The following is a 27,665-nucleotide window of genomic DNA, read 5'->3' as shown; positions in this document are numbered from 1 at the left end:
TCAATTATTTCTTTGATGCACTCCAATCTCTGCCTTTCTCAACAGCTTTTAGGATCTGCATGTCCCTCGGGTGCCATGCAAGTTATTCCTTCATGTCTTAACAAATAACCTATTGTTTTCTCCCTTCTTCTTGTGTTCCTTTCTCCACTGATTCTGCCAAGAATCTCGTCACTTCTTATCAGCCCATTTTGTTTTCAGTATCCTTTTGTAACACCACATCTCAAATGTTTCGAATTCTTCTTTACCAAATTCCGCACAGTTCATGATTCGCTTCCATGCTCCAAACGTACATTCTCACAAATTTCTTTCTGAAATTAAGGCCGATGTTTGGTACAAGCAGACTTCTTTTGACAAGAAATGCACTCTTCATCTGCGCTAGTATGCTCCTTGCTTCATCGATCATACGTTATTTTGCTTCCAGTGTAACAGAATTCTTTCACATCGTGATCCCCAATGTTAAGTTTTCCGCTCATCTCATTTCTGCTGCCCCTCATTACTTCTGGCTTTTTAAGGTTCCGCAACTCAGTCGATAAAAAGGGAACCCTTATAACATCGCTTAGTTGTCCGTCTGTCTGTTTTTTCTGTCTGTCTGACTGTTGAAAATCCTTTTTCTTAGGAACGGTTAGGCGTATGAAGTTGAAATTTATGTTACGTCTTAAGGCCTAAGGTTCCCTGGCGATGTAGAAAATTGAAAGTTCTAAGTCAATGCAATCAAGACATACGGTTATTTATGTGAAATATTTGGATAACTGCAAAATCACTTATCAAAATCTACCCATTAGTCTAGTATTATGAAATTAGGAAAAAGGAGGGGTTCACAAGACGACCAAAAGGAAAAAGAATCCGAAAACTTTAAATTTGTAATGAAGTCACAAGAAAAGAATTGTCATTCCTTATCTGATTGTTAGTCTGTTAGGACCCCTTTTTCTTAGTAACAGCTAGAGATATCATGTTGAAATTTATGTGCCATTCTAAGACCTTTATGTCCTTCGGGGTGTAATACACGTAAGCTTCTAAGTCAATGAAACTAAAAGATACGGGCATTTGGGTCACATATATTGATCCTCGCAAACTCACTCATCAAACCTTACAGGGTACTTGCGTTGGCCTAGAATCATGCAATTTGACAAGAAACAACGTTTCACAGTATAACCAAAGGAAACACTCTGAAAACTGTTAATTTTTTATTATAGCACAATAAAAAATACTTAATTTCTTCATTTGTTGTTCGACGTCAGAATTGGAATTAAAGCAATCAGCAGTTCTGCATTCAGGCTACCAGGGTCTCAAAGGTCAAAGTCAGAAATTAGCGTTTTACACTCAATAGCGTGTACTCATTAGAGTCTTCATTCTTTTCAACAGGTTCTGGTATCATTTCTGACTTTCGCTTGGGATAATTTCATCAACGAATCTTATCATTGATATCCTTGAATCTTAATTGTACTCTTGAATCTTTCTTTCATTTCTGTCATTGCTTCTTCGAAGCATACATTGAACAGTAGGATCAATAGACTTGGATGGGCGAGCTGTTAAGGTGATTTTGCGGTAGTTCTCTCACTTATATCTCACTATCTTTGGGATGAATATCAAGAGCTCAAATGGAAACCCAGTTCTAAGCAAAGAAGGGAAAGCAGAAAGGTGGAAGGAGTATATAGAGGGTCTATACAAGAGCGATGTAGTTGAGGACAATATTATGGAAATGGAAGAGGATGTAGATGAAGATGAAATGGGAGATTTGATACAGCGTGAAGAATTTGACAAAGCACTGAAAGACTTGAGTCGAAACTAGACCCCAGAAGTAGATAACAGTCCGGTAGAGCTAATGATGGCCTTGGGAGAGCCAGCCATGACAAAACTCTTCCATCTGGTGAGCAAGATGTATGAGACAGGCGAAATTCCCTCAGACTTCAACAAGAATATAATAATTCCAATCCCAAAGAAAGCAGGTGCTGACAGATGTGAAAATTACCGAACTATCAATTTATTAAGTCACAGCTGCAAAATACTAAGGCGAATTCTTTATAGACGAATGGAAAAACCGGTAGAAGCCGACTTCGGGGAAGATCAGTTTGGATTCCGTACAGATGTTGGAACACGTGAGGGAATACTGGCACTACGACCTACCTTAGAAGAAAGATTAAGGAAAGGCAAATCTATGTTTCTATCAATTGTACACTTAGAGAAACTTTTGATAATGTTGACTGGAATACTCTCTTTCAAATTCTGAAGGTGGCTGGGGTAAAATACAGGGAGCGAAAGGCTATTTAAAATTTGTACAGAAAGCAGATGGCAGTTATAAGAGTCGAGGGACATGAAAGGAAAGCAGTGGTTGGGAAGGGAGTGAGACAAGGATGTAGCCTCTCTCCGATGTTATTCAATCTGTATATTGAGCAAGCAGTGAAGGAAACAAAAGAAAAAATCGGAGTAGGTATTAAAATACATGGAGAAGAAATTAAAACTTTGAGGTTCGCCGATGACATTGTAATTCTGTCAGAGACAGCAAAGGACTTGGAAGAGCAGTTGAACGGAATGGACAGTGTCTTGAAAGGAGGTTATAAGATGAACACCAACAAAAGCAAAATGAGGATAATGGAATGTAGTCGAATTAAGTCGGGTGATGCTGAAGGAATTAGATTAGAAAATGAGACACTTAAAGTAGTAAAGGAGTTTTGCTATTTGGGGAGCAAAATAACTGATGATGGCCGAAATAGAGATAATATAAAATGTATACTGGCAATGGCAAGAAAAGCGATTCTGAAGAAGAGAATTTTGTTGACATCGAGTATAGCTTTAAATGTCAGGAAGTGTTTTCTGAAAGTATTTGTATGGAGTGGAGCCATGTATAGAAGTGAAACATGGACGATAAATAGTTTGGACAAGAAGAGAATAGAAGCTTTCGAAATGTGGTGCTACAGAAGAATGCTGAAGATTAGATGGGTAGATCACATAACTAATGAGGAGGTATTGAATAGAATTGGGGAGAAGAGGAGTTTGAGGCACAACTTGACTAGAAGAAAGGATCGGTTGGTAGGACATGTTCTGAGGCATCAAGGGATCACCAATTTAGTATTGGAGGGCAGCGTGGAGGGTAAAAATCGTATAGCGAGACCAAGAGATGAATACACTAAGCAGATTCAGAAGGATGTAGGCTGCAGTAGGTACTGGGAGATGAAGAAGCTTGCACAGGATAGAGTAGCATGGAGAGCTGCATCAAACCAGTCTCAGGACTGAAGACCACAACAACAACATCTTCGGGATTGTGTTGATGTTTACTTATTTGTTGTAATACATGTTTAAAGGAGTTGTGATGCTGAGATACTCACTGTGTGAATTGGTAACTGGTGGAAATAACCATGGAGTGGAATTTCTATTTTACGAAACGAGGCTGGAGGGCAAAGTGTAACTGGGTCCCTGCAAAAGGACGGCTAAATGCGATTATTCCGGCTGGTCACGAAGGAGGTTTCCGGTGGAACGAGCGAACCAGCACCCCGACCGCAGATGTGGTTCCGCAGTAGCCGGGAAGGCCGTTTCGGCGCGAGACGACGGCTAGTGTAGGCGTGGAGAAAGCGGGCCTCCTAGCGGCTGGGCTATGCTGCGCCGCGACGTGATCATCGCTCGCGCGTGCAGCCGCGCCAAATTGCTGCCATTCTGTTCGATAATGCAACGTTATGCAACCGGCTACGGCAGCACATTGCTGCATATCCTCCCTCTTGCATTTGACAGCGAACACTCACGAACGAGGTTTACCGGCAATCGTTCCTCAAGCGATCTATTCGAGACTGGAACAGCAAAGGGGCGGGGGGGGGGGGGGGGGGGGCCGTGACAGCGGTACACAAAATACCCTCCGCCACGCAGCGCAAGCTGGCTTGCGTTGGTATAGATGTACATAGGATGACGTTGTTATCATGCTGATGTGCCTTTCGCTTGTGCTTTTGTGAGTTCGAACCTCCTCCTGTGGAAATTTATCAGTGGCAAGGAGATAACTGCTAGGACTGGCAACGAAAAGCGGTGTTTCTTAGGTCAAAATGCACTTATTGTTGTATAAAAAATGAATTTTGGAGAAATATTATCGATTTATGAGCCTGGTAGGGACGTCGTGTTGTCGCAACGTTTCGACGATTTTCCTACTAATTATCTTCAGGCAAAGATACTGAGCGAGGTGGCGCAGTGGTTGGCACATTGGACTGCACTCGAGAGGAAGACGGTTCAAATCAACGTCCAGGCCACCCGGATTTAGGTTTCTTGTGGTTTCCCTAAACTGCTGCAGCCAATACGCCAGGATGGTTCCCTTGCAAAGGCACGGCCGATTTCCTTCCCCATCCTTGAGACTTTCAGAGCTTGTGCTCCGTCACTACTGACCACGACGTTACCGGGACGTTTAACCTCGAACTTCATTCCTTCTTCAGGGAAAGATAAAGAGTAGGAAACTCGTCGAAACGTAGCGACAACACGAAACCACTACTCTCCTGACAATTCGAGAAGATTTCATCTATGGGCCCAGGAGGTCTCCATTCACAAAAAAAAAAATGATTTTTTTTTTCTTCCAGGTGAATAGACAGCCCAGCATTATTTGAGCGAGTACAGTCCATCCCTAAAATGTGATTACGCAATCTCTTCAAAATCTTCAACAACAACTCTAAATACAACAAAATCTTACTTTTTGCGCATACACATGATGGTTCCGTATACAGAGTGGCTATATCAAACGTTTGCTATTTCAGCCAGTGTAGGTCGATAACCGTTTACCTTATGAGTACCCAACTTCATAGAATAGATTGTGCGCAGCAGGATTTGCGTTCTTAGTAGTGTTAGTGTCATGAATTGCCGTTAGGCAGACGGCTGAAACACAAGTGTATGTGTGCATTGCCATTGCAGACAGTCAACATGGCCCTGGACACTGTGAGCAGAGCTGTAATCATAAAGCTTTTTTATGAAAACAGCAGCAATATTGCTAGATCTTTTTCATTTAATTGTTTTTCAGTCAATGCTGTGCTCCAAACGCACTTTCTCAGAAATTAAATCCTAAAATTAAGGCCTAGGCAGCAGAATTGCCTCACTTACCTTACATCGTGATCACCAATTTTCATCTTAACTCCCTCGCCATTCTCATTTCTGCTACTCCTCGTTACCTTCGTCTTCCTTCGATTCACTGTCAGTCCATATTCTCTATTCATCAGATAGCTCATTCCACTCAATAGATCCTATAATACTTCTTCACTTTCACTAAGTAGCAATGGCATCAGCGAATCTTATAATTGATATCCTTTCAGCTTGAATTTTAATCCTACAGTTTAACGTCCCAGCTGGCCGTTGTGGCAGAGCGGTTCTACGCGCTTCAGTCTGGAACCGCGCGACCGCTACGGTCACAGGTTCGAATCCTGCATCGGGCATGGATGTGTGTAATGTCTTTAGGTTAGTTAGGTTCCATTAGTTCTAAGTTCTAGGGGACTGATGACCTCAGATGTTACGTCCCATAGTGCTCAGAGTCATTTGAAGCATTTTTTTAATGTTCCATTTATCTCGATTATAGCTCATATGATGTACAGATTGAATAGTAGAGGTGAAAGAGTACAATCCTCTCTTACACCCTTTTTAATCGGAGAGCTTCGTCCTTGATCTTCCAGTCATTGTCGTCCACTCTTTGCATGCATCGACCCATTAAAGGAATACAGAGACGTCGTCTTCCCACACCAGTGTTAAGAAACATGATCCTGAGGTTGGAATTAACTCACGATTTGGGAATTACTCCTGGCAGAGGCAAATTGTGAGAGAAATTATTGAAGAAGTTATTGTTACCACGGCTGAGATGGCTGCAAGCAATATGCTGTCTTCGAGCAGTGCATGAGCTGTGTGCTGTGTCACGACAGCTGTACATTCCAATTTTCTCCTTTCGAAAAGCGCTGCTAACAATTGCGGTTCCAGGCTATCGTGGATGCAAATCGTCATCACATCGAGCAACGCTTGTAAACTGGAACGTAAGTAAGGTGAGCTATCAACAATGCTACTCTCTCAAGTGAAAATTAAAATTATTTCTTTCACTCATTTATTCGTTATTTCTCTTCCACATGGTCTGATAAATGTTCACACAACGTTTCGCGAAGTACCACTCGTATCTCATTGGGGCCTTTTCAAGTAGCGAAAGTTTAATTACACTGAAGAGCCAAAGAAACTCGTAAACCATGCTAGTATTGAGTAGGGTCCCCGCGAGCACGCTGACTGCCGCAGCAACACGTGGCATGGACTCGACTAATATCTGAAGTAGTGCTGACGAAATTGATACCACGAATCCTGCAGGGCTGTCGATAAATCCGTAAGAGTACGAGGGGGTGGAGAGCTCTTCCGAACAGCACGTTCCAAGGCATCCCAGATATGCTCAATAATCTTCACGTCTGGGGAGTTTGGTGGCCAACGGAAGTGTTTAAACTCAGAAGAGTGTTCCTGGAGCCACTCTGTAAAAATTCTGGACGTGTGGAGTGTCGCTTTGTCCTGCTGGAATTGCCCACGTCCGTCGCAATGCATAATGGACATAATGGATGCAACTGATCAGACAAATTGCTTATGTACGTGTCACCTGTCAGAGACGGATCTAGACGTATCAGGGGTCCTATATCATTCCAACTGCACACGCCCTACACCATTACAGGCCATCCACCAGCTTGAACAGTCCCCTTCTGACATGCAGGGTCCATGGATTCATGAGGTTGTCTCCATACCCGTACAAGTCCATCCGCTCAACACAATTTGATTCCAGACTCGTCCGACCACGCAACATGTTTCCAGTCATCAACAGTCCAATGTCGGTGTTGACGGGCCCAGGCGAGGCGTGAAGCTTTGCGTCGTGCAGTCATCAAGGGTACACGAGTGCGCCTTCGGCCCAGAAAGCCCATATCGATGTTGTTTGGGTGAATGGTTCGCACGCTGACACATGTTGATGATCCAGCGTTGAAATCTGCAGCAATTTGGAAGAGTTGCACTTCTGTCACGTTGAACGATTCTCTTCAGTCGTCGTTGGTCCTGTTCTTGCAGGATCCTTTTCCGGCCGCAGCAGTGTCGGAGATTTGATGTTTTACCGGAGTCCTTATATTCATAGTACACTCGTGAAATAGTCGTACAGGAAAATCGCCACTTCATCGCTACCTCGGGGATGTTGCATCCATCGCTCGTGCGCCGATTATAACACCACGTTGCAACTCACTTAAACCTTGATAACCTGCCATTGCAGCAGCTGTAACCAGTATAACTATCTCTGTATTTGAATACGCATGCCTACACCAGTTTCTTTGGCACTTCAGTGTATAACAACACTGCACATTGTACTAGGAAGGTACATGGTATTTTTATAGGTTACTCAGAGCATAAAAAAACTGTGAACGGCGGTACCACGTCTGGCTATAACAGTGGCTCTAACCCTATTGGGCATCTAACCTGGTTGGGAGTCGAACTCAACTTCGACAGATACGGGTACGACACTCCAACATGCTTCAGCTCGATACCAGAGTTCATCAATGTGGCCGGCGTGTTACGGCGTGTCACTCTCTCAGGAAACCCTGTACAGATGCTTTCAATGGATAAGGATCTGGAGAACGTGTTGGCAACGTCAACGTTCCTTACAACAAGATATCACAAGACTGCTGTTCTGACCTACTTCTGTACTCGTGTGGAGTACAGAGGTAGGTCACGATAGCATAGACAGATGTGGTCTTGCAATATCTTGTTGAAAGGTAACCAAGGTTCATTGTTGTAAGTGGGCGCACCTCCGGCAGCTGTCCTCAATTTGCTACCACCGCCAAAGTATGGCGCAACAATAGTCGCCATACTCATTGTCCGTAGTGCCCTGACGTCATCGCGGAGCGTTCCTGTATTGGTGGGCACGTTGTGCTTTTCTTGTCCAGCAACTGCCAAGTGTGTACAGTCTGTCCATGAAGTACATGCGTATTTCGTTCACTTTTGTTGCTTGTACCTGTCCATGATGTCTCTCGCCCATAAAGAATGCTCTCTGGAGTCCATAGAAGGCTACAAGCTTAAACTGGAATTTCTGTTTAGGAAATCGAAGACGATTGAACAGCCAGCAAACAAGGAAATTTGAAGCTTATTAAACTGAGGTAGATGACGTAGCTGAGGCTTTAAATACAATCTTTGACGTATATTTGTTTACCAGTGCCAACAAATATTTGTCGCCTATTAGCCTGAAACCAGTCATCAACCTAATATCTGAGGTTTTATAGTCTCAGCACAATCAAAATAGCCAACTGACTAATACATAACGTTATTCCAATAAAAAAATTTTTGAAAACATCCGACAAAACAGTGATGGTAACCGGTTTCGATCATATGTAGAAAATCATTAGACTGTGTCTCTGCAATGCAGAAAGCAGTTCTCCTTATATGCTAACCTGTATCAATGTAATACAATTTATCTACTTAAAGTATTGATACTCGTCAATAATAAAATAACAATTTTTATATCGCTAGGTGGTGAGCAGAGTCGACGAGCGGAAAACTGACAAGTGTCGGAATACACCTCTGGCAAGTTACTCTGATAGTTTTCATAGTCCTGAATCTTTTTCGTGACGAAATTTCAGTAATAGAACACGAGAAGTGTGCAAAATACAAATAAATTCAGTAGTCACCAAAGGCTACCTTATCCCGCTGGCTGTCTCAGCAATAACTACAGGGTTTTTGTTCTTGTTTTGAAACACGAAATTAGTGTCTCTACCCTGGAAATGAATCATCGGTTGCCACGCTAACGAAGCTTTATTACCGTCTTTATCTCTGGAAAAAATGTATTACTCATAACCGTATCTTGTCTAGAGATAGGCTTTATCAGTTTTCCAAGCGGAATACGAATATATTTTACTGACCGTTTGAAGGGACCTGGTACGATTGTAGCAACGTGTGGAGCTGTCACATTTGCGTTCACTGCATGCGCTTCATACGAAAAATGGGAAACCATAAGGTCCGTGTGGAATAACCATAGAATTAATAAGGGCAGCTTCTATGGTTGTGCCTGGTGTGTTTGACTGGTTGTTTAAGAAGTGTTTGAAGGCCGGATAGGTACCCAAGGAATGGAAAAAGTGTGTTATTACGTCAATGCACGTGAAGGGAAATAAGCAAAACTGTGGAAATTACCGGGGTATAAGTGTGATGCCACCGCTATTACGATTATATGGGAGGATCTTAAAGAATAGAAACGGAGGCTACAATAGCTGAAGAACGGAGTGGTTTTAGGCCAGGGCGCTCATGCACTGATGCAATATTGACATTACGGAATCTAATACAGAAGATAATTGCCAGAAGATACAGACCTGTTTAGTCTTCGTGGATTTGCGAAACAACCTGTGGACAAGAGCAAAAAAAGGTTGTCACCTACTTGCATCAAAGCACGGACTGTGAGAGTTCTGTCAAAGTAGGAGATAAGGTGTCACCGGGGGTTCCTATTACAAAAGGACTACGCCAAGTGTGCGCTACAGCACCGACGCTGTTTAAAATCAAAGTGGAAGAAGGGAATTGGGCGTGAAGGAGCAAATGTGAAGGTGTGGGAGTACAAATCTCTTCGATGATGAAAACGTCATCATAGCAGGTGACCAAACTAATGATGAGTACGTGCTTCTGAAGTTAAAAGACGAATATTAAAGCCGGGATTTCACAATTATCTTGAGAAAAACCAAATAACTGAAGGTTAACGATAGAACCATAGGGAATGTGGAGGTTGGAACCAATAAGATCAGGGTATGTAAGACTTAAGTATCTGGTGGTTATGACATCATCAAAAGGAAAAAGTGAAGATGACTTAAATAATAAAATAGGACGTTTCATGCGACCATTGAATTCGGTCCTTTGGAATAACAACATAACAGAAAGGACGAGACAGGTGATATATCGCTCGGGACGTTGATAACATCGCTAAATACGGAGGAGAAGCGTCAGTGAGACAAGTTGTTTGCGCTAGAGATGAGTTTTGGAGCCGCAGCTGTGGCGTCTCCATCGTGTACCAAATACCAACATAGAGAGGCTATGGGTATCGATAAATCAATAAAGACGCCATCGAGACAAACGTCTGACATGGTAAGGACGTCTAGAACGGATGGACGATACACAGTGGCCAAAGGAAGTGTGGCAGTGGTCCCCAGCGAAAAGAAGAAGGTGTCGTGGACCTGGGGTCGAGATGTCCGGGGTGCAATGGGTGCAACAAGACTACGAGAAGGAGACTGACATGATCGAAGGAAGTGGAATACGGGAAGCGAGGAGGTGGTGACCGCCGTAGAATACTCGCAATATGACGACGACGATGGTGGTGCTTGCCCTTCTGTTCCTGCACCTCTGCGCAAGGAAGGAAAGAGGCATCATGTTGACGTACGTAGACAGTCTTAACTGAGCACGGCGGTCGAAGGAACGTTTAAACGCTCTCGTTTTCGCTTTCGTTCGAGAAGTCTGTTACCGGTCAGTCTTCGCAGCATTTTTATTGCGCTGTTTCGGATCGTTAACGACACAGGCAACGGGACCTGTTCCTCCCCTCATGAAACATGGACATTTCCCACGAGAAGCTATCCAATCGACTCGCGATGTTCCGGACCCAGAGAAGTCAGCAGAGGTACTTTTTTTTTTATTCCCAGAGCCGCGTCACGGTCACGGTCAGGGAGACTGTGCCCAGATCATATTTTAACTTAGGACAAGACAGCAATTTCTGTAGAAGATACACCAGCAATTTAAATTTCAGTAACGGGTGACCGATGGTTATCTTGCTGCAAGATGCCATCCCCGTTGGAGAAAATATCAAGGATGATGCGGGAACTAACGTCACACTATACTTAAAAATATCTTGTACGCTGAAACTCAAATGGATTGTTCACAGCAAAATTTCATCAGTAGATAAATACACTGTAAGGAGGTTATTAAGATACTCAATTGTTTAAAAAATGCCTGTCAGACGTACATGTGTATCTGTACACGCACAGAGACTAACCAAAACATTATAACCATTAATCCTCTGAATTTTGTGTCACCTATGAAATTTATTTCTGGTGTTATGACACGATTAGAAACTGACCAGCTCACTTACCGGGTGATCAAAAAGTCAGTATAAATCTGAAAACTTTATAAACCACGGAATAATGCAGATAGAGAGGTAAAAAGTGACACACATGTTTGGAATGACATGGGGTTTTATTAGAACAAAAAAAAAGTTCATAAAATGTCCGACAGATGGCGCTGGACAGCAAAACGTCGTGACTGCTACCGTGATGAGTGAGAGGTACGAGGATATGTTACAGAATGTCATCACCCCCAGCCTGGCTGATAAACACCTGCTGGAACGTACGATGTTTATGCAGGATGGCGCTCCACCCCATATTGCTAGACGCGTGAAAGATCTCTTGCGCGCGTCGTTTGGTGATGACCGTGTGCTCAGCCGCCACTTCCGTCATGCTTGGCCTCCCAGGTCCCCAGACCTGAGTCCGTGCGATTAATGGCTTTGGGGTTACCTGAAGTCGCAAGTGTATCGTGATCGACCGACCTCTCTAGGGATGCTGAAAGACAACATCCGACGCCAATGCCTCACCATAACTCCGGACACGCTGTACAGTGCTGTTCACAACATTATTCCTCGACTACAGATACTGTTGAGAAATGATGGTGGTCATATTGAGCATTTCCTGTAAAGAACATCATCTTTGCTTTGTCTTACTTTGTTATGCTAATTATTGCTATTCTGATCAGATGAAGCGCCATCTGTCGGACATTTTTTTGAACCTTTGCATTTTTTTGGGTCTAATAAAACCCCATGTCATTCCAAGCATGTGTGTCAATTTATACCTCTCTATCTACATTATTCCGTGATTTATTCAGTTTTCAAATTTATACTGACTATTTGATCACCCGGTATATAAAAAATAGCAACTTCAAAGTCATGTTCCTAACCCCTCCCCCTGGATAAGTTTCTGCTTACGACCTTCACCACTGCCCACGGCGAAACTGAATACCACCTGCTGGCGCTGTGGGCACGTAACGTGGTAAGGAAAGTACGATGGTTGCCCAGAAAGTAATTTCCGATTGGTCGCAAAATGGAAACCACTGGAAAAACCTGGTAAAGCTTTGCACAGATGTGTTGGGCAGTGTCTCTGGTATGATCGTCGATCGTGTCGCGTCCCTCTTTACAGTTTTCAGTGAACAGCGAGCATGTAAAGACGCTTAGGGAATAGCGTCTCCCGCCAAGTATGAGGGCCTGGTTAGAGATTTCGCCTGTGTCGTGCAGCCCACATAACACATCTGACGAGAAGCTCCTTCATGTAAAAAAAAATGGCTCTGAGCACTATGGGACTTAACATCTGTGGTCATCAGTCCCCTAGAACTTAGAACTACTTAAACCTAACTAACCTAAGGACATCACACAACACCCAGTCATCACGAGGCAGAGAAAATCCCTGACCCCGCCGGGAATCAAACCCGGGAACCCGGGCGTGGGAAGGGAGAACGCTACCGCACGACCACGAGCTGCGGACGCTTCATGCCAATTCTCGACCGCACACTGCAGGGGCAATGAAGACGCTCCTGCAGCGTTTCCGATAAGTGTTTGATCATCCACAATACAGTCCGTAATTGGCTCCCCCTGAGTCTCAGCTCTGCCCACAAGAACCGTTGGCTATGAAGACAAAATTTTTCCAGGGACAACGAGCTACAGACCAGTGCAGATAACTGGCCGGAAGCACAGGCGGCTGCTTTCTATGTCGAGGATATTGGAAAGTTGATACAACACTACAACAACACTCGAAGTTGGAGCGGCGACTATATAGAGAAGTATGTGGAAGGTGTACCTAACTGTTGCAAATAAAACGTTTCTGGTTTTCACTGCGGCTTCCATTTCGCAACCGATCGGAACTTACTTTCTGGACAACCCTCGTATATGAGCAGAGGAGAGACAAATCATTCTGGGAACGATACCGACCGCAAACGGAGAAATACACTGACATAAGCTTGACAAAAGCGACGTCGATTAAGCGTAGATTGCTACAGCCCGTCACCTAAGGAGAGGCGTGTCGCAAACGATGAAGCCGTTCGGATGTTCGCATGATCCTATCGTGAGCATTTATGGAAAGCGACTGAAGGGTGACGAGACCACGAGCTGTGACAGGGTGTTGGGCATCATCACAGAACGGGAAGGTCAGAGTTTGCTTGCTCTCTACAGGATAATAGGCGGCGATGTGTACCGATAGAGGCGGCGCAGTGGTTAGCACACTGGACTCTCACTCGGAAGGACGACGGTCCAAACCCGCGTCCGCCAGCCTGATTTAGGTTTTCCGTGATATCCCTAAATCGCTTCAGGCAAATGCCAGGATGATTCCTTTGAATGGGCACGGCCGACTTCCTTCCCCATCCTTCCCTAATCCGGTGGGACCGATGACCTCACTGTTTGGTCCCCTCTCCCCAGATCAGCCAATCAATGGCGATGTGTGGCAGATCTGACGACGAGTACAATCCTGGTGCAGGCACAAGTGTTTCCAAGCACATTGTTTAGCGCACATATTGTCTCAACATGGGGCTCCGTAGCAGACCATCCCTAGTTGTTCCCATGGTCATTTACGATTGTATTGCAAACTGGGTCATCGAGGTTGTGGAAACGTGTCGCGTGGTCGAATCAACCACGTATTTTGTCACAGTAGGTCGGTGGTCGTGACTGGATATGCCTACATCCAGGTGAACAGCTGCTACAAAACTGGCCATTAAAATTCCTACACCACAAAAATGACGTGCTACAGACGCGAAATTTAACCGACAGGAAGAAGATGCTGTGATATGCAAATAATTAGCTTTTCAGAGCATTCACACAAGGTTTCCGCCGGTGGCGACACCTACAACGTGCTGACATGAGGAAAGTTTCCAACCGATTTCTCATACACAAACAGCACTTGACCGGCGTTGCCTGGTGAAACGTTGTTGTGATGCCTCGTGTAAGGGGGAGAAATGGGTATCATCACGTTTCTCTTTGATAAACGTCGGATTGCAGCCTATCGCGATTGTGGTTTATCGTATCGTGACATTGCTACTCGCGTTGGTCGAAATCCAGTGACTGTTAGCAGAATATGGAATCTGTGGGTTCAGTAGGGTAATACGGAACGCCGTGCTGGATCCCAATGGCCTCGTATCACAAACAGTCGAGATGACAGGCATCTTATCTGCATGGCTGTAACGGATCGTGCAGCCACGTCTCGATCCATGAGTCAACAGATTGGGACGTTTGCAAGACAACAGCCATCTGCACGAACAGTTCGACGACGTTTGCAGAAGCATGGACTATCAGCTTGGAGACCGTGGCTGCGGTTACCCTTGACGCTGCATCACAGACAGGAGCGCCTGCGAAGGTGTATTCAACGACGAACCTGGGTGCACCAATTGCAAAACGTCATTTTTTCGGATGAATCCAGGTTCTGTTTACAGCATCATGATGGTCGCATCCGTGTTTGGCGACATCTTGGTGAACTCACATTGGAAGCGTATCACCCAGCGTGATGGTATGGGGTGCCGTTGGTTACACGTCTCGGTCACCTCTTGTTCGCATTGACAGCACGTTTAACACTGGACGTACCATTTCATATGTGTTACGACCCGTGGCTCTACCCTGCATTTGATCCCTGCTAAACCCAACTGTTTGGCAGGATAATCCACGACCGCATGTTGCAGGTCCTGTACGAGCCTTTCTGGTTACATAGAACGTTCGACTGCTGCCCTGGCCAGCACAGTCTCCAGATCTCTCACCAATTGAAAACGTCTGGTCAATGGTGACCGAGCAACTGGCTCATCACAATACGCCAGTCACTACTCTTGATAAACTGTGGTATCATGTTGAAGCTACATGGGCAGCTATACCTGTACATGACATTCAAGCTCTGTTTGGCTCAATGCCCAGGCGTATCAAGGCCGTTATTACGGCCAGAGGTGGTTGTTCTGGGTACTGATTTCTCAGGATCTACGCACTCAAACTGCGTGAAAATGTAATCACATGTCAGTTATAGTATAATATATTTGTCCAATGAGTACCCGTTTGTCATCTGCATTTCTTCTTGGTGTAGCAATTTTAATGACCAGTAGTGTAGAAATGTACACCGCCCAGCGTACGCAAGTCGCTGGGGACAGCATTATGTTATGGGGGACATTCACCTGGAGCGCCATGGGAGACGTGGTAATAATCGAAGGCACCGTGACAGCTGTGGACAACCTGTATCCCTTCATGCTTGATGTCTATCGTGACAGTAACGGCATCTTCCAACAGGATAACTGTCCGTGTCACGAGTCCAGAATCGTATTACAGTAGTTTAACCAGACGATAGTGGAGTCACGATGGTGCCTTGTTCACTGGAATCGCTCTATCTGAACCTGATGGTACGCATTTGGGACACTGTCGGTCGTTAGCTCCACGCCCACAAACCACCGGCCCGTAATTCACGGGAGTGTGACCTGTGCGTGGACATCTGATGCCGCATACCTGCGGAGACCTACCAGGGACTTGTTTAATCCATGTCGGGCAGAATCGTTGCTGTATTGCGATCCAAATATGGACCAAAACACTATTATGCAGGTGGACGTAATGTTTTAGTTCACCAGTGTATGTGTTTCAACAGCAGTGTGCCCCAAAACACATAATCGTTTGTGCAGTACAGATACGGGTGTTGACACAACCCTTTTGATTCAAATGACATTTCTTAATTTAGGCAAAATGGATAGAAAATCTGTATACTCCGTTTCCAGGCAGTACTCGATGGCAGATAGACTAATCCGTTCTTGCAGGTGTTCGCTTCCTCTTACTTGACGTTATAACGAAATTGGTGAGTTTCTATACGAGTGATTCACGAAAAGACTCACCCAAGTGCACAATGTAAGCTATTGATTAGTCCCCTCAAGTAACTAGAAATCTCTTGTTTTATACATCTACATCCGTACTCTGCGAACCTCTGTGCAGTGCACGGTAGAGGGTATGTCCCACTATACCAGCTATTAAGGTTTTTCCCGTTCCACTCAAGTATGAAGCGCGCGGACAATGATCGTTTATATGCCTCAGTGTATGCTGTCATTAATCTAATTTTATCCTCAGGGTCCCTATGCCAGCGGTATGGTATATTCCTAGTCGTCATTCAAAGCCAGTTCTTGAAACTTTGTTAGCAGACTGTCTCGGGATAGTTTCCGTCTATCTTCAAGAGTCTGCCAGTTCATTTCTTTCAATATCTCAGTGACACTCTCCCGCGAGTCCAACAAACCTGTGACCATTGGTGCTGCCCTTCTCTGTTTATGTTCAGTATCCCCTTCCAGTCCCATTTGGTATGGCTAACACACATCAGCAATATTCTGGGATGGGTCGCACGAGAGATTTGTAAGCAATCTCTTTTGTAGAGAGACTGCATTTCTGCAGTTTTACACCTGTAAACCGAAGTCTGCTACCTGTTTCACCGGCAGCTGATCCTAAGTGATAGTTCCACGTCATTTCCCTGCTAAGTGTCATACCCAAGTATTTACAGATTCCAGCTGTGACTCAATAATTATATTCATAGGGCACCATGGTTTTTTTCGTTTCCTGAAGAGCACAATTTAACATTTTTGACCATTTAAAGCAAGCTGCCAGTCGTTACACCACCCTGAAATCTCGTCAGGGTCTAACTGAATATTTGTACAGCTTCGTTCAGGCTGCACTTCGTTGTACATATTTGCATTATCTCCGCAAAGTCTGAGTTTACTTTTAACATTGTCCACAAGAGCATTAATATACAGCATGAACAGTAAGCCACCCAACACATTTTCCTGGGATAATGCCGACGTTACTTCAAAGTTTGTCGCTGACTCTCCATCCAAGATAACATGCTGCGTCCTCTGTACCAATAAATGCTCAGTCCAGTCACACATTTCGTGTGAAACCCCATATGATCGTACATTTGATAATATGCGCAGGTGTTATGCTGAGACAAATGCTTATCGGAAAACGAGAAATTCTGCATCTACCTGACTGCCATAATAAACGGCCTTCAGGAGAAAAGTGAGAGGTGGGTTTTACATGATCAAGGCTTTCGAAATCCATGCTGATTGGCATGGAGTAGCTCTTTTTGTTCGAGATACCTCTGTCAAGGACATTGGACAGTTGATTTGTGAATCACTTCTGATAGACTTCTTGTAGGCAGGTATGTCCTGTGCTTTATTCCAATTACTGGGCACAGTTGTTTGTTAATAGATTATAGTTAACAGAGGGCTGCGAATTGGGAATAGAATGTTTTAGGGATTCCATCGGGCCCAAGGGTTTCATTCAATTTTAACGACTTCAGCTGTTTCTCGAAGCCATTGACACTAATATACTTCACTCATCTTTCCAGTGGTACGAGAATTAAATTGGACAGTACTCTTGAGTCTCTTTGCTATTCTCAAATTCAGTTCCGGTCTCTTCCAGGGGTGACAGGACACTAATTTTGGTGTCACTAACATCCTTTACATATGACCAGAATTTCCCTGGGCCTTGTTAAATGTGCAATTCGCATGTACGAAAGACGCAGTCCAGGTAGTAGTTTGTCGGCCAGTGCCCTTGGAATTGCCCCTTCCAAGCACGTCTCGCACCCTGAGTCAGACCTTCGGTCAGACACGGCCTCCAGCTGTCTCACTGCCAATGAGGCTGGCCTCCTCTGTGTGCGAATTCCAGCGCTCCACCCTAACACTTCGCGAACGTTCAGATTCGTAAATACTCTTCTTGCAACCTAAGAAATCTTAGTAAATGCTTCTTTTTCAGCCAAAACAATCATTTCGTGTATTTTCGATGTTGAGAATAAGTCAGTGCCATAACAGTCATGTGTTAGCAGCCATGGAAGCTGTGATTATCACTTCCAGTTGGGCTCACCTTTGCACTGTTTACCAACATCCGAGGGCGTGCTGAAAAGTAGCGCCTCCTTATTTTTTACGTGAAAATTCCTAAAGCTTTTTAAATAAAAACAAACGTTATTAACGTTCTACCTCTTTGTTCTTCATGTCTACATCTCTGCAGCCCTCTAGCATTAGAGGGCTCCGAACTGTAGCGAGTAATGTGACGTCTTGAAACGTAACTGTGTCGGTGCTTGAGTTTCGAAGAGTTCGTCCACACATGAAGCACCGTATCCTTGAGATCACACACGACTGCTGCGACATGTGCAATAATCCGATGCCTTGGGTTCACAGTAATCGATCCTCCCCCATACAGTCCCGACTTGATACCGTTTTGTTTTCATCTCTTTCCAAAATTTGGAGAACACCTTCAAGAACTTCATGTTGACAGCGACGAAGCGGTGGAAGCAGAGGTGAGGCTGTGGCTGCATCAACAAAATCAAACAACAATCTCGTCTCTCATTGGGAGAAATTTGTTCGTCGCCAGGGTGACTGTGCTGAGAAATAGTTATGTAGACATTAAGAATAATAAAGATGTAGAATATGAAAAACGCTTGTTATGTTTAAAAACTTTGAGTTTTCACATAAAAAATTAGGAGACGTTACTTTTCTAGCACGCCTTCGTATACAGTGTCATTCATCATTCAAGATGAGGCAGCCTGTGTCAGTTTTGAACAAGTCGTGCTGTCACAATGTCTTAGTTAAGAGTTGGCAGTAGAATTAATTCTGAGTATAACGGTTGATATGATATGAAACAGAACATTTTACTCTACACAGTGGTTGTTTCTGGCCAAAGTCAAGACTCTGCCTTGCGTCTTGAGTAATTAAGGTGTTGGTCAGTTAATGCCCTTATTTCAAGCGTTTTAAGTGTGAAGTCAGTACTGAAAGTTTTTATCATACCTTAAAACTGAAGATATGCTGAAATTAAATAGTAAGTGTATTTATTTTGGCAAAAAACAGGGTTACAGTTTTTCGTTTCTTTATTTAATCCACAGTAATCGACAAGATCCGAAATAATATACCATTTACAATTAAAAATCAAATAAAGCATCGACAGGAATGTTAAACAACCACTCTCTCAAGTTAACAACCTGGTTTCAGAAAGTGTGGCACGAATGACGCATATCTCAGAGCTCTACACTTCTTCAAAATAGTCCCGAAGAAGACTTGTAGAATACCAAGTGATGTATATTTCGACAAAAACAATCACGGAAATCAGAAGTTTCGTATCGAAGGAGTGTGGTAGTAAGAAGAACGGATGCGACGCTTCACAGCGTTATAAGTAGGGTTCTCGAGTGTACATTAAAAACAACAGAGTTTGCAATTTTTTGTGCTACAAAAAGCATATCCTGTATTATTGCTTCACTCTGTAAGTGTCCTCATGTTAGAGGTACAAAAAATATGGGATAGTTACAAGTGCATTAGAAACCCATTGAAGGTTGCATCAACAAAAGCGCGAGCGTTGACGGAAGATGAAGTTGGGACTCTCGCCAAGCATGCCAATTTCATAATGTAAAGTGTATACAGTTACAGGATTATGAAACAGCTGACGAATTTCTGTGTACAACAACTGAACTTGATTTTTATTTGCTATTCAGCAACCGATTTCGGTTTATATTGAACAATGCTCAAAGGAAATAAGATGACAGAGAGTGCATACACATGTATTGATATATAAAAATATGTCAAAGTTATAGTAAAACAGAAAACATGGTTGGCTGAGCCACATACACAACCTGTATTTACAAAATGACCAGCCCATGGTATACAAAAACTGTCAAAAGATACATGTAAAATGCCAAATATAATTACAGTGATTGTACAGCACATTCACGACATTATCAGGACATTGTGTCAATGAAAATGATAAAATTCCGTAGGAGTCCTTGGTATTCCTCCTGTAGCTGACTAACAAGGCGACATGTGACCTGCGTCGTACTCATGTTATTCAAAGATCATTAATCACAGGCTGAAAATGTGACATGTTTTCTCGGTCTACGCATTGCAGTTACATTAAACTGCAGATAACCTATGTTAATGCATTGTTACTTGCTGCAGAAGTACAGTTATTTACAATATATCTTGCAGTCTAGCATGATATCTACTTTATGCAGCGACAATCCTTATTTATGGAACAAAGTTAATGTTCACAAAACCAAAAATGCCTTTATATGACGTTAGCAATAAATGAGCTTAAAGTTAATTCATTATGAGTAGCACGTTTATGAAGCAAACAGCATAAGATGGCGTTATCTGTGTATAGTTTAGAGAATTAGTCAAACTGTGAAACGCAATATAATCTTAACGTAATGGTTAGCTGAAAATGAATAACACATTTTATGAAAACATGAGTACTAGGAGACTTGTTCTGACTGCAATTCCTTTAAATATATCTGCGTATCTCCTAACAATAGATAACATTGTGGTTGCACCGTCATGTCTAAGGTATCTTATTATCACGTAAGGTGAAAACGTCTATGACTCTGTAGCCTATCTACCATTTCGTCAGTTCAAATTCGATGAGTATCTGTGTGGTTGTTGTGATTTTCGTCAGTATAAAGGCAAACTGCGATAGCTTCCTTACTGCTAGGTGACGATAAGTAACGTTTGCACAGGATTGTCATGATATCGCCCAGCCAAGTCGTAGTAGTAGATAAGTAGTTAATTCGTGGTCTGAGGCTGCATCAATCCACGCTCCCACAAACACGCAGAAAGGGAAACCGAAGTGTAAATAACACAGTACGACGCCGTGACAGCTATTGTTTCAGAAAACTGACTCGCCAGGCCACCGTCACGTGGCTCACTGTACGAGACAGCGCGGACGCGCCGCTGTTGCTTCCTACCTTTTGCGTTCAGCTGTCGTGTCCGCGCGCCGCGTACGCTGCAGGGTTCGTGCGAGGAAAGGCGGACACAACTCACTTCGCACTCTGCGGAGGCCAGCTCGCCACTGGCACTGCGAGCGTTGCCGCCAGTGGCCGCCGCGGTGGTCGCGCCCACCCCTCCCCCTTCCATGAGTTCTCCACTACCCCCTCCACTCGCCAACGGACTCGGGCACCACTGCTGTAGGGCAGGCGGCCTCCAGTTACCCCTCTCCGGCGGCGGCTTTACCTCCGTTAGCAGGCGTGCGCGGATCGATAGCCAGGTCGACCGGTTGCCAGGGCAACCAGCCGTGCGGCAGCTCTGACGCAGGTGTTCCGCGGGCATCCGATTACGGACCGTCAGTACTGATACGCAATCGCTATCTTTCAGAAGCTCTGCCACAGTGCAAATCGCTATGGTTAATCCCGAAACCTTTAGAGCAATTTCGTCAAAACGCATGCCATTTCGTTTTAGGAAAGACATATTAGCTCATTCATTCATTCATTCATTCATTTATTTATTGGTCCATTTGATTCATTACATACTTAAACAGTACATTGAATATAGGATAAGTCAAATTCGCGAAAGGAGCAGAAACACACACACACACACACACACACACACACACACACACACACACACAGAGAGAGAGAGAGAGAGAGAGAGAGAGAGAGAGAGAGAGAGAGCATAACAAAATTAATTAAAATTAACAATCATAAATTACAAGTGACAAATATAGCAATTTGAATTTAACCATTATTACATAATCATTGTTTACAAGGCTATTTTTTGTAATTTAAAAATTCTTTTACAGAGTAAAAACTTTTTTCCACTGGACTTAAGATTATGTTTAAAAAAATGTTTATGTTGCTACGATTTTAAATCACTGGGTAGGCTGTTATACAGCTGAACTGTTATCTGTGATACACTTTTTTGGTACAGTGCTGTTCTACACTGTGACATGTGGATATTATTTGTGTTTCTTGTGTTGTGACTGTGTATATGCTTATTTTGTTGAAGATGTCCAGTTTGGTTTAAAAGATACCCATTTGCGAACAGGATACACTCATATACGTAAAGGCTCGGTAGGCTCATTATTTTCATCTGGATGAAATGTGCTCTACATGTTTCCAGTTTTCTTAGGTTGCAGATAGCCCTGATTGCTCTTTTCTGCATCCTAAAGGTCTTTATGCTGGTGGCTGAATTTCCGCAGAAGATCAGCCCACATCGAAGTAGTGCATGGGAGTATGCATAATACGCCTGAATAACTGTTGACTTGCTTGCAATTTTATTTAACACACGCACAGCATAACAAGCTTTTGAAAGTTTTTCTCGAGTTCTTTTATATGACAGTCCCATTTTAAATTATCTTGTACCCATAGGCCTAGAACCTTAGTGTCAGGAACGGAGTTCAGTAACGTATTTTCAAGGTATGGTACTGTAACAAAGTTTTGCATTTTAGTTAAAACAACAGTCTAGATCGCAAAACATTTGTCTATTACGACTGCTTTCGGCTTATTTTAAGCTATCCTCAGATTAGGAGGAAGGTCAGCGTTGACCGTAATTTTGATGGTTTATTGACAGCAAAATCGATTTTCAATCACATAGTGATCATCTTCAGTGCTGTAATGTACAAATTAAACTCATAGGCACTGGTATCAAGTTATCATCAGTAACCAAAGCTATGTAACGATCACAATAACTCAAAAAAAATAACTTTTTAAAAAAGGAGAGGATTAGGGAATAAGAAAAGGAAATTTATTGACTGTAATAGAACATACAGTCAACATTAATCTTTATTTTACAATTACCATTGCCAAATTTAGCCCAGCTAAAAAGATATTCGTCTGCATTGAGCTTCTTCTTGTAGACAAAGTAAATGGCTTATCTGGAACAAGTGTCCCATAAGGAACTTTAGCAAGTAATCCTGTACTCTTTGATATACTCAAAGTCCTCCAAGCCAGGATGTTACCATCAGGGAAAGCTATCCGCAGATTAGAAGGAAGGTCAGCGTTGGCCGTAATTTTGGTGGTTTATTGACAGCAAAATCGATTTTCAAGCACATAGTTATTGTGATCGTTACATACCTCTGGTTACTGATGATAACTTGACACCAGTGCCTATGAGTTTAATTTGTACACTACAGCACTGAAGATGATCACTATGTGATTGAAAATCGATTTTGCTGTCAATAAACTATCAAAATTACGGCCAACGCTGACCTTCCTTCTAATTTCACGTATATGATCGTTGTGCACACAGCACTCTATAGAGTCGCCAATCAACATCCTCAGATTTTTTGGGCACCCTATGGCTGGTGCTGGCTATTCCTACGCTTTCGACGCGATACCACGATCTTACACTGTGACCGATGGCTGTGGAGCCACAGGTTAAGTAGTATGTAATTCCCACGCCGTCTATAGATCACGTCATCAACAGCCAATGGCACACGCTTCACAAAAATCGAAATGTCGTTGAGAACGAAAGAAGAATCAGTGTCATCTAGTGACATGTGAAACACATCGTTCTTATTAATGTTTTGTCGGTAAACGAATAAACTAATGAGCAGGCCGCGCGGGATTAGCCGTGCGGTCTGAGGCGCTGCAGTCATGGGTTGTGTGGCTGGTTCCGGCGGAGATTCGAGTCCTCCCTCGGGCATGGGTGTGTTTGTTTGACCTTAGGATAATTTAGGTTAAGTAGTGTGTAAGCTTAGGGACTGATTACCTTAGCAGTTAAGTCCCGTAAGATTTCACACACATTTGAACTAAAGAGCAGTAATTATATGGACACGTACTACTCTCTAGTTCATATGTTTATCGACAAAAAATAAATAACAACGATGTGTTTGTCATATCAATACATGACATGTTTCTCCTCTCATTCTCAACGACATTTCAATTCTTGTGAAGCGTTTGCCATTAGCTGTTGATGATTTCATCCGTAGTCGGCGCCGGAACTGCGTAGTATTTGACCCGTGGAGCCTCAGCCATCAGTCACAGTGTACGATCGTGATATAACGTGAAAAATCTAGGAGCCGCCTAAGTATCAACCATAGGGGCCCAAAAAATCTGAGGATGGCTTTAGCATAAGCCGAAACCGGTCATAATAAATAAATGTTATTGCCATCTCGGCTGTTGCTTTAACCGAAGTATAGTACCAGATCGCTGCACTCAACGAACAATGTTGTCTAAATTTACCTTGATGAATTTGCTTTGCACTTCTTTATCGATAATGGACCCTAACCCTTGGTCAGTTCCTAGACAGCATCAGAGGTCCAGGTGAGTCGCTGTGGCGAGTACCGCACGAAACGTGGCCATGAGTTCCCCTTTCGATGGGGTATCGAATTACATATTGACGACAGTGCGAAAGAGATTGATGTGCCGAAAGTCGTTATAATCTGACCACTTCTTCGTACCGAGTTGTTATAAGTAAGGTGCAGCTATTCACATAAGTGCAGTGTGGGCTGTGATTATAAAAATGGTTCACATGGCTCTGAGCGGTATGGGACTTAACATCTATGGTCATCAGTCCCCTAGAACTTAGAACTACTTAAACCTAACGAACCTAAGGACATCACACAACACCCAGTCATCGCGAGGCAGAGAAACTGTAATTATCGTATGGCAGCGAAACTTGGTAGATATTCTAATACGTTAATGCGGAAACGACCTAACTGGAAAAAATTAGTTCCAATTTTAGTCACCTGGTGCAAATCTGGCGTTTTGAATACAATAAAGACGAAGAGAAATGTTTCCGTTTGTAATGGGTTAAGAATGGGACGTGGACAGAAAAGGTCAAGCAATTTCCTAAGCATAATATTGATTTTATTATTTACTTCTGCTTACACATCGGATGGCGGGATAACATTCGGGAGGACGCAACTAGGATGAACTGCAACAGAAACTGGACAAACAGCACATTGGACAGGCAGAATTGGAAGAGGCTCATAGAGCAGGCGTATGGTCGATAAGGCCCTTGCCACATGTAGAGTACACAATTTGTTCAATATGAACACTGGAGACGTCGACGAGATGCTGCATCCGTAAAATAACGTGATCAACAGTTGCTCGCTGCAGTTCCAGTGTAATTTGAGCAATGTGTTCCTGTGTACTGGCCTGCAGATTAAGTAGAGAGCAGATGCGTCCCTGGTAAACGCGTTCTTTTGCCCGCATCTCGTGGTCGTGCGGTAGCGTTCTCGCTTCCCACGCCCTGGTTCCCGGGTTCGACTCCCGGCGGGGTCGGGGATTTTCTCTGCCTCGTGATGGCTGGGTGTTGTGTGCTGTCCTTAGGTTAGTTAGGTTTAAGTAGTTCTAAGTTCTAGGGGACTGATGACCATAGATGTTAAGTCCCATAGTGCTCAGAGCCAAACGCGTTCTTTTAGATACCCCGGAGCCAAAAGTCAGCTGTAAGCTTGCAGGCCACGCATCTGTAAAACCTCTGAAGATACCAAGTTTGTGGAATATTGCATTCAGCAGATCTTTCACTGGCCCAGCGACGTGAAGTGTTGCCTCATCTTGCATGAAAACAGTGATTTCCACACATCTGCGCTCTTCGAAAGCACGAATCACATAATGTACAAGGAGGTCTCGATAACGTGCAGACGTCACGGTAGACTTCACAGGCCCTCTGGCTGTATTGTCTTCAGACGAAGGGACCGAGAATAAAGGCGCTTGTGAATCCGCGCCACAAAGGCACATACGTCGAGTGCAGTGGCTCTTCATGCACAGCGCGCATTTTAACAGTGCCCCAAATTTGGCAGTTCTGTCTATTCACTGCACCCTTGTCTGCCTCGATAGCTGAGTGGCCAGCGCGACCGATTGCTGTGCAAATGGGCCCGCGTTCGATTCCCCCCCCCCCCTCCCCCCCCCCCCCTTGGTCGGAGATTTTCTCCACTCAGGGACTGGGTGTTGTGTTGTCTTCATCATCATCTCATGCCCATCGACACGCAAGTGGCCGAAGTGGCGTCAACTCAAAAGACTTGCACCAGGCGTCCGGTCTTACGTGTAAAATGTGCCTAGTCACCATATAGAACATTCCCTGCCCACAAATTCGATCCGTACCAGAAACCGAAGAGCAAATTCTGAACGTTGCTGCTGTTCATGAGGTTTCAGTTGCTGCACCGGCTGGATGTTGTACAGTTTCCAGTATTGACTGCAGAACTTTCCGTGCCGATGACCATGGGATGGACACTGCAGGGGCGTTAGCACTATCTAGGGCACATGCTGCATGGTCAGTTACAGCAAAAGCAACCTCCTCGATAACTTTGACCGGAATAGCACGCCTTCCTCTTCTTGATATCACACCAAGCTCATCCGTGTCTTCGAATTTCGTTGTGCCTCGCCTCAGACCTTTCACTCGGCGATACTTTATCAATGCAGCACTATAATTGCTGCCATACGCATAAAGCAGTTTCATCAACAGCGCACGGTCTTTCTTCAGGATAACCATACTGTTCACTCATGTTATGGCTCGTCAAATGACAACGTGGCTGTCATACCGTCATACAAGCAGCGTACAGCCCCAGAACTGCTCCTGCTGGCTGCCATACGATAATTAAGGCTCTCACTGGATCTCCATGAGTAGCTCCACTGTAATTATAACCAGCAGGTAGTTACAATATGATCAGTTCATGTTATATAAAACTTACCAAAAGTTACATGTATGAATGACACGAATAATAACAGTTATTTTGTAGCTCACTGATAATATCAGAAGCCACAACAAAGAACACGATGATTTTAATTTCTTTACAAAGGGATTTAAATCTTTAAAATTGTGTAGTTCATACAGATGTTTCTTTTTTCAAAGGAACTGTGAATTTGAAACAGCAGTCATTGAGTTCGTGGGCAAAGAGACGTGGAAACTTCTTGACATCCACACAAGAATACAGCGTGGAAAACTCTGACAGTTCTGGTGGATTGTCTGTAGAAAGACTGTAATAGCCGAAGACTGTAGCTAAATGCAGGAAGATCGGCAGAGGATCGACGATTAGTGCAACTGCTTTTGGACGTAATTAAAAGTAACGTACTGCACATAATGGGGAAAAAGAGACGCACTGCTTTGCAAATATTAACATACTGTATTTTTCGGAAAAAGTCAGCAATCTCTTGTTACACAACATATTTTATTGTTCGTCTACAATGCATTGAATTTCAAACTATTGGTTGATTTCGATTCAACACGAGCCATCTTCAGATATTATTGTATCAGTTCCAAGAACAGAAGGTCAGTTCAACAACAGAATTTATGCCCTACGTCACAGGATGTTATACCGTGACGTAGCACGTAAATTTTGTTGATGAACTGGACTTGTTACTCTTGCAGCCAATACAATAAGATCTCTACACGCTTCATGTGGAACCGAAATGTACCACAAGCTTAAAAACAAGATCCACTACTGTTCGATTACACTTCCGGCAAAAGATCACTGGGAAGAGTGACTACCGTAAAATACCTAAGAGTAGAGTTGCGCTCTACCAAATGCAGAGCAGAGTTCTACGGTACTGTAGTTTTGCACACTACATAAACGACGTAGTAAATGGTAGGACTACGGGTAGTATTGGTAGCATTTGTAGGAAAAGAAACACAAAGGAATGTATGAGAGAAACTGGGATTCGACGACTTCTCTTTGCTTTCTGTTTGTTTCACTGTTTGTTTTTTTTTTTTTTTTTTTTTTTTTTTTGGAAAACTAACTATGAGACTTAACATATGAGGTCATCAGTCCCATAGAACTTAGTTTTGCACATAACTAGAACTGCACATCGTTCGGTGTTATTAAACTCCGTATTTTATATCCTTACAAAACATTAATTGCATTTTATAGGTAGCAAAGAATAATCAGTCGCGTAATTTCTGCGATTTTATGGAACCAAAGCAATTGCCTGTGATCCAAGTAGAGTTTCCTTGCACAAACATACAAAAATCTG

The 27,665-nt window shown here is 43.5% G+C and overlaps 1 protein-coding gene across 1 annotated transcript in view; it reads right to left on the bottom strand.

Annotated features, from left to right (window-relative positions):
* The window catches only part of LOC124804636, a 530,005-nt gene extending 509,189 nt beyond the window's left edge, over nt 1–20,816 (bottom strand). Inside the window, exon 1 of the mRNA XM_047264852.1 lies at nt 20,724–20,816. The gene's annotated coding sequence lies outside the window, so the exon portion shown is untranslated. The remainder of the gene's footprint in view (nt 1–20,723) is intronic.
* Between the last annotated feature and the right edge of the window lie 6,849 nt (nt 20,817–27,665).

The sequence above is a fragment of the Schistocerca piceifrons genome, chromosome 7 (genome assembly GCF_021461385.2).
Source record: "Schistocerca piceifrons isolate TAMUIC-IGC-003096 chromosome 7, iqSchPice1.1, whole genome shotgun sequence".
Taxonomy (NCBI): domain Eukaryota; kingdom Metazoa; phylum Arthropoda; class Insecta; order Orthoptera; family Acrididae; genus Schistocerca; species Schistocerca piceifrons.
The sequence above is the reverse complement of the archived record's forward strand: the minus strand, read 5'-3'. Positions and strand labels throughout refer to the sequence as shown.